The sequence below is a fragment of the Antedon mediterranea genome, chromosome 8 (assembly GCF_964355755.1).
Source record: "Antedon mediterranea chromosome 8, ecAntMedi1.1, whole genome shotgun sequence".
NCBI lineage: Eukaryota > Metazoa > Echinodermata > Crinoidea > Comatulida > Antedonidae > Antedon > Antedon mediterranea.
This window is the reverse complement of record NC_092677.1, coordinates 22,685,866-22,693,189: the sequence shown is the minus strand read 5'-3', so window position 1 is coordinate 22,693,189 and position 7,324 is coordinate 22,685,866.

The window sequence follows — 7,324 nt, the reverse complement described above, 5'->3', positions numbered from 1 at the left end:
ATTGTGAATTTGAGATACAGTAATTAACATTCTCATTTTAGTAGTTCAGTAGTTTTTAGAGATTGAACTGTATTATGGCCAACATGGTTGGTTTACAGTAATATTGTATGGTAATTGCTGCTAATTGAGGCAAGGTATCATTTATTTATTTTCTACCTGAATCATTTTTTATAAAAAATTAATGTTTTATGGTTCAATGGATTAACAGTATCCAGACTATTTCATAAGCATTATAGTGATTATTTTTCTGAAATGTTTTCATCATTGCCTCATACAAGCTTTGCTCTTTTGGAATTATCAAAGTAATCAAATGATTGTTAATTTTCTTATTATGAACTATAGAGAAATAAATTACTAAGTTACTTTGATTGATTGATGATTATTACAGATTACTGCAGATGAGAATGTTGGATCAAACTCCTTTATACAGCAATATTTGAAACAACAACAAGAGCTATTGGCACAGAGAGAAGCATTGCATGATGGTATGTATAAGTGTTCAATCAATGTGCAATAAGAATATTTTTATTTTCAAAACTGTCAATGTACAAATATGTCATTTTCATTATCATTAACTAATTTTATCTTAAACATTTTAACAGCCTCTGAACATAAACACAAATTAGATGAAGTGCCTCCAGCATTAACTGATGAAGTAGAAGAGCTTAACAAGTCATTAAGTAGAAGTGATTCTGACGAAGACCCATCAATGGACACAGAATCTCCAAAATTAACTCATCAAAGTGGTGAGAAAGTACAGAAGGTAGAAGACAATAAAGTTGAAGCAGAGGAGAAGCAAACTGATATGAATGATTCAAAACCAGAAACTGCTGAGCAGAAAGAAGATATTACTCGCAAACGGCGTCGTATCAATAGAAGTTTTAACTCACAGAATTCTTCAGAGAAAAAGGAACCAGAGCGAGCACGGAGAAGGTCAAAACGATCACAGGACCTTGAAGGAACTGAGAACAAAGAGGATAAAACAAGTACACCAGTGGATACCATGGAAACCGAAGAGGTTTTTGTTAAGCCAGGAACTGATGTTGAGGAGGTAGACATAAGTAATGTGCCTAAAGCTCAAGAAGTTGAAAGCCAAGCTGAGCAATCAACGAAATCTGAATCAGAAGTCGGGAAGGAAGAAAAATGCAATGCTGAAGATGAGAAAGAAGTTGTTGCTAAACCTACTGAAAAAGATGTTAAGTTAGAAACTGAAGTGGCTGAAAAGATTAAAACATCTGATGACAAAGCTACTAACAAGGATGTCTCAGCTAAACAGAAAACTGAAGATGTATCTTGTGAGCTAACTAAAGAAAAGGTGATTTCTAAAGAAGATCCAAATAAAGAGATACAAGAATCTACTAAAACCTTCTCTAGTGATGACAACATTCCAGAGATATCCCAGGAAAACAAATCAGAAATTACTAAAACCTCTGAAGAAGTCACTGAACAGAAAGTAGTGCAAGCAAAAAATCAAGATACAGAAGAAGAGTCAAAAGAAGAACCTAGTTCAGTTGATATGAGATCACCTGAAAAAGACAACAAGAGTAGTAGCCAGTCGTCATCTTCATCATCAAGTTCATCATCAGCAGAATCTAGAACCAGCACTCCTACTCCTGAGAAGCAGAAACAGGTTCATGAAACTGAGGTTTGTAATTTTTGTATTAAAACAAATATTGTTTGTACTGGCAGGCAGTATAGTTGTATCTTTGCATATGATCCTGATTCATTATAAATGGTTTTTGTTGATTTTGATATATAGGTGGTTTTAACAAAAACCAAAGACATTTTTCAAAGAAAAGAAGAAGCAGAAAATGAAGAGAATACTGAAAATACAATTGAGATGGAAAAATTAGAAAGGTATGTTAGTATATTCATTCAACAAATAATTTAGGTTTATTTATCAACCAATCAGTTATTATAGCAAACCTTCATTATTACTATTAAGAAATCCAATAAAAGTTCAAAAACTGCTGTCGGCAATTGAGGTTTAATATACGATAAAATACAAAACTAGTGACCTTAATGTTGAAATTACAATTCCTTTCTCTATTGGGTCATTTCCCCTCAACTTATATCATCACATCATGAATTTTGATTACATTTTAGTCCCTAAGCTAAAATTTCATAAACTGCCATACTAAAAGATAAGAATGGAAGAGAAGGCCTCTTCTTTGGTTTGAAAAAGTTATAGTGACATTGGACATGTATTAATTTCACGTCATGCCTTTAGGCAGCTATATTCTCAGAGGACATAAGCATTAAGAAGCAGTACCGCATGCGAAGCTTTACTTTATAGGTCCATGCTCGATGACCCAAAGCACGTTTGGGAAATTAGAGTCTATGAGATTATAATAGTCTGTCTGTTGTAGGCTAGCTGTCAAAATAAGCTGGGTATAATAAATACCATTAAATAATGGTCAAAACATTCCTTCCTTTAAAAATGTTCTTGCGTGTACCATGAAATGTCATATAGTATCTGTGGACTGTTTCAAACAGTCGAGCAGCATTTTTTTGTAAGAAATATATCAATCATGTTTATTATTATTACATCATCAGGTGAGTTTGCAGGTGTGTTATTAGTGCAGTACTTGTTTTTGTAAAAAAATATGAAAAAATATATTCTGTAAAAAATAGGAGGGGTGCGTACGCTCCCTTGGTCCCCCTATTAACCATGGGAGAATTTCAATAATTTTGCTTCAGAGTACCATATGCATGAAGTAGTAAAATTTACAATTGAGTGTGTAGAATTGTTGTTGAGATGCTCGGCTACAAATACTGCAGTGCAACAAGTTGTTTATGACAAGTTTTATTTGCTGAATGGGCTAAATAAAAGATGCTACTAACAAAATTTGTATTCAACAACAATGAAATGGCTGTATAAACATATGCTTAAAAAAAACAGTACAAAAATGATATTATGAAGCGATTTGCTGGAAAAAAGACGTTACTGTAATTTAAAAACTGAAAAGACTGAAACATCAGATGACAATGCTACTAAAAAAGAAACAATTGAGTGTGCAGTTGTGGCCTTGTTGTAGAGATGCTCGGCTACAATACTGCAACAACATTTATGACGAGGTTTATTTGCTGAATGGGCTGAATAAAAGATGCTACTAAAAAAATTTGTATCCAACAACAATGAAATGGCTTTACAAACGTATGCTAAAACAAAGTTGCCTACATCATCATGACCAGTGTTCTGCTTCCCCGTGTAATCTACATTATTGTTATTACTTGGCAAAATAGAATTTTGCTAAGCATAGTGCTTGCTTTGTTTGTTAGCACGGTTCACAATTTTTGGGTTATAATAGGTACAAACTTAAAAAAACAAGAACATGATTTTCAGGAAAATTGATATATTGGTCAGTCACAAAAGCTTATTATATTAATATTTGACTTATCTGTATCTTTCATACAAGATAATAAATAGCATGCTCTCTGTATTCTTTTAACATGGAACAAAATGTCAAGTAGTGAGCCCTCTCTCTGGAATATAGTTAGTTATCCGCTTAGTAGCGGATAACTCCATGTAATCGTCCTGTTTCATCATATTTTTTTTTCTTTTCTGTATTATGCTTCTTTCCTTCTGTCATTTTTGTGCGTCGCGTTTCTCTAAAACGTGTAAACAGAACACATCGTAACTTTGTCAACATATCGAAATTTACGTGAACTTGTGCACCTCCTATTTTTGAATGACGTCAGAGTTGCGCAACGTGACTTACGCGCGATTTTATGAATTTCAATGATTGATCATAGACTAAAAACCAAACATAATTTTGTTTTGACACTTTGTGAAAATTTAAGTCATATCAAGCGCAAACTTTCTATGGATTAAAAATAGCATGTTTTACAAAAAGTTACGCGCGCACGCGCGTTTAAAATTTTAAAAAGCGAAAAATCAACTTCTAATCAACTTTCTATGCGTTTCATGTCATTTTGAGCATGTCAAAAATTCCCACGCGCGCGAAAATTTTTACGCACGCGGTGCACACGTAGCGTTAAAAACATATTTTTTTCACGTGATTTATGTTTTTTCAGCCTTTTCTAGTAATGTTACCAAATTTTTAACAATTTCGACTTAAAATTACGTCATACGAGCACGTCGAATTAGATAATTTGCACGCGTTTTTGGTGAAAAAGTTCAAAAATTCGTCAAAATTATGCCTATTTTAAAACATTCATAGATTCTAAACTACATGGACAACTTTTTTTTAATTACATATTCTGGAAGTTGATGAGTTGTAGATATCGGATCATACATTAATATGGCTAACCGGACATTGTGACGTCATCGTATGGCCACGCGAATATAAAATATAGGATTTTTGTCTCTTTCGTCATAGCTCATCACATTTAATAGAGCGCATCTCCACTTATTCGTTGTCCATTTTCACCCCAATTTTAATATATTCTAGGTCAATCAACTATCTTTTGCATGAATTAAAAATTTTTTAATTTTTTTAACGTCATCATGCCTAAACATTTAAATTACGTTGGTCATTAATTTCATCTTTACAGTAAATTTTAATCTGTTACACCTCGTAAGAAAAAAATGTGATAATCACGATTAAAACGTTTTCAGGAAGCTATTGTATTGTAGATACAAAATCATGTGTAAATTGTGCCAATCGAATGTTGTGACGTCATCATATGGCCAGTTAAATAAAAAAAGTCGTATTTTCATCTTTTGCATTATATTTCATTACATTTAAAAGAGCGCGCATCAATATTTCACGTATTCAAATTTCTTCTACACGTTAATATGTTGTTGCTGAGATAATTTCATTCAGAAATTTCTACTTTTGCATTTCATTTTGAAACCGTCAAGATGTTAAAAATTACAATAAAATACGGGTCCCGTAATTTCACCTATTTTACACTGTTTGTGATATGTATACAGATTGTACTGTGTATACTATATGACACAAAATAACAGAATTCAGAAATAACAACATATCATATTCTTCAGTTCAGGTCTTAATGCCTTAATATTTTTCTGTGTGCAATATTCTAACGTATGACGTGCACGTGGCGTTTGTCGAGCGGATAACTAACTCGTCAAAGTGACGAGTTTCATGTCTAGTTTTCTTTGTTTTTATTTGTTAGCAAGATAACGTCCACAATTTTTATTAGGTATCGTCCAGAATGTTTGAGTGTTATAGGTATATTGATTTTTAGGATAATTGTTGGTCACAAAAGCTTATTTTTAAAATTTGACTTACAGTACCTGTTTTTTTTATGAGATAATAAATAGCATGTCCTCTGAATTCTTTTAACATGGACCGAAAGTAGTGAGCCCTCTCTCTCTCATAATATAGTTTTCCCTGATATATTTTGAGTTCTTTCATTTTGATTGTTGCCTGCTTTAAAGTCCCATTCCCTACAAATGTTGACGTTTTGTAAAAATAATGCATATATTAATTTAAAAACATTTAAACCAGATCATTCCTTAAATGTACGTTTTATGGTAAATTATAACAATATAAAAAGAATGCACTACCCAAAAAGTAGCTGACGTCGGATGTTCTTTCGTAGACTGTCTGTAGGCCTAGCCTACAGTAGGTAGGCCTAGCCTACAGTAGGTAGGCCTAGCCTACAGTAGCTGGGCTTACGCCCGTATTCTTAAACCGGACTTTAGTCGTAGTTGGAAGTTCGACTTGGAAAAGTCGTAGTTTGAGCTATTACTTCAAATTCGATTAAAAAACGAAGTAGTCGAAGTTTTCAGTTCGACTTAATGAAGTCGAGCTTTTAGTCGAGTTGCACACGTCTTGGTAACAAGGCTATACATTGGCCAATGACAAGAGAGTATTGAGGAGCAGACGAAATTTTGCGCATTGATATCACTTTCCATTTCTTACAACACTTTTTACGCATCAGGACTATATACATGAAAAATAATTTTAATCGTTAATTATTAGAACAATATCAGTATTAATTTAACAGTGAAGTATATTTGATTAACAACAAATAAAATCTTAAAAATATATTTAGGAACCATGGCGGTACGGTAACTTTTATATTTTCTAGGCCCCCAACAAACTATGATCGCCACGAACCACGCACTTCATAGCGTGACAAGAAAGCGCTAGGCCCCCTAAACATTCCATCGCGTGGTGAATTGCCGCATCTCCCATTGTCGCTATGGCGTGACGTAGCTCAAGTCGGACTTGTGCGAAGAAAATAATGTAATTTGTATACAGTTGTAAATAAAGATGATTTTCATTATTATAATTTATACCAATGTATATTTAATTAAGCTAATATAAATATAGATATTTCATTCTTCAATATCTGGCCAATAAAACAACTCAATGACTGTTACGTTTTTTATAAACATCGTTTAAAAACTATTTAGTCGACCATTTAGTCTGCCCCCTCCAGGACTAAAAAAATCGATCAAAATCCGTCTCGATTTAGTCGAGGTTGGCCTGATTTAGTCGGTGATTTAGTTGAAGTTCGGTTTATGAATTAAAATGACGTCATTTTTTTAGTTTTAGCTCGAACTACGACTAAAGTCCGGTTTAAGAATACGGGCGTTAGTTTTGTAAGCCTAGCTGGTAAACAACAATGTATGTTTGGATTTATAGTGGGCAGTTTGGAATATTAGAATCAACTTATTTTTCACATTTTTAATGAGTTATCGCATTAGGACCATATAGTAACTAATTATTTTTACATTATATGTAGTTTAGATCTAAAATCGTAGGGAATGGGACTTTAAAAATGTTTGTTAAAATAAAGAGTTTTGATAGGCAAAACTTCCAATAACAAAATAGTGGTTATGCCAATCAAGATACCAACTGTACCATTTATTGGTTAAGTTATGGTAAGAATAATATAATTATACTATGTCAAGTCTGTTTTCAATTATTATGTTATAAATTAGTTTGGCATTATAAAAGCACCTCCAGAATATTTTCAACATTACAGAATATTTGTTATCCTAATTGTTAAAATTATATAAGTTTATCAATGTGTACGACATTGAATGAAGCTCAATTATATTTTGTATTCAAAAGAAATATAGGGTCAATAGGTTACATGTGCAAGATTCTCTATGCTGTATTCTTTTGTTACAATACTGCAATTGGTTTGAGATTTTCTGATTTCATTAGTTATGCGCTTCACTGTATGACCTCAGTTGTGAACCCTACTTCCTCTTATGGTATATTAATCACAACTAATGATGCAGCGATAAGACATACAAAGAATATTCTTGAAAGCTACAATATACTTTTAGATATAAAAATTATGGCTGCTGTTAGATAGAGGGATGAATACATTTGTTGAAGCGTCTGTAGTGTAATCATTATGTATAAATACA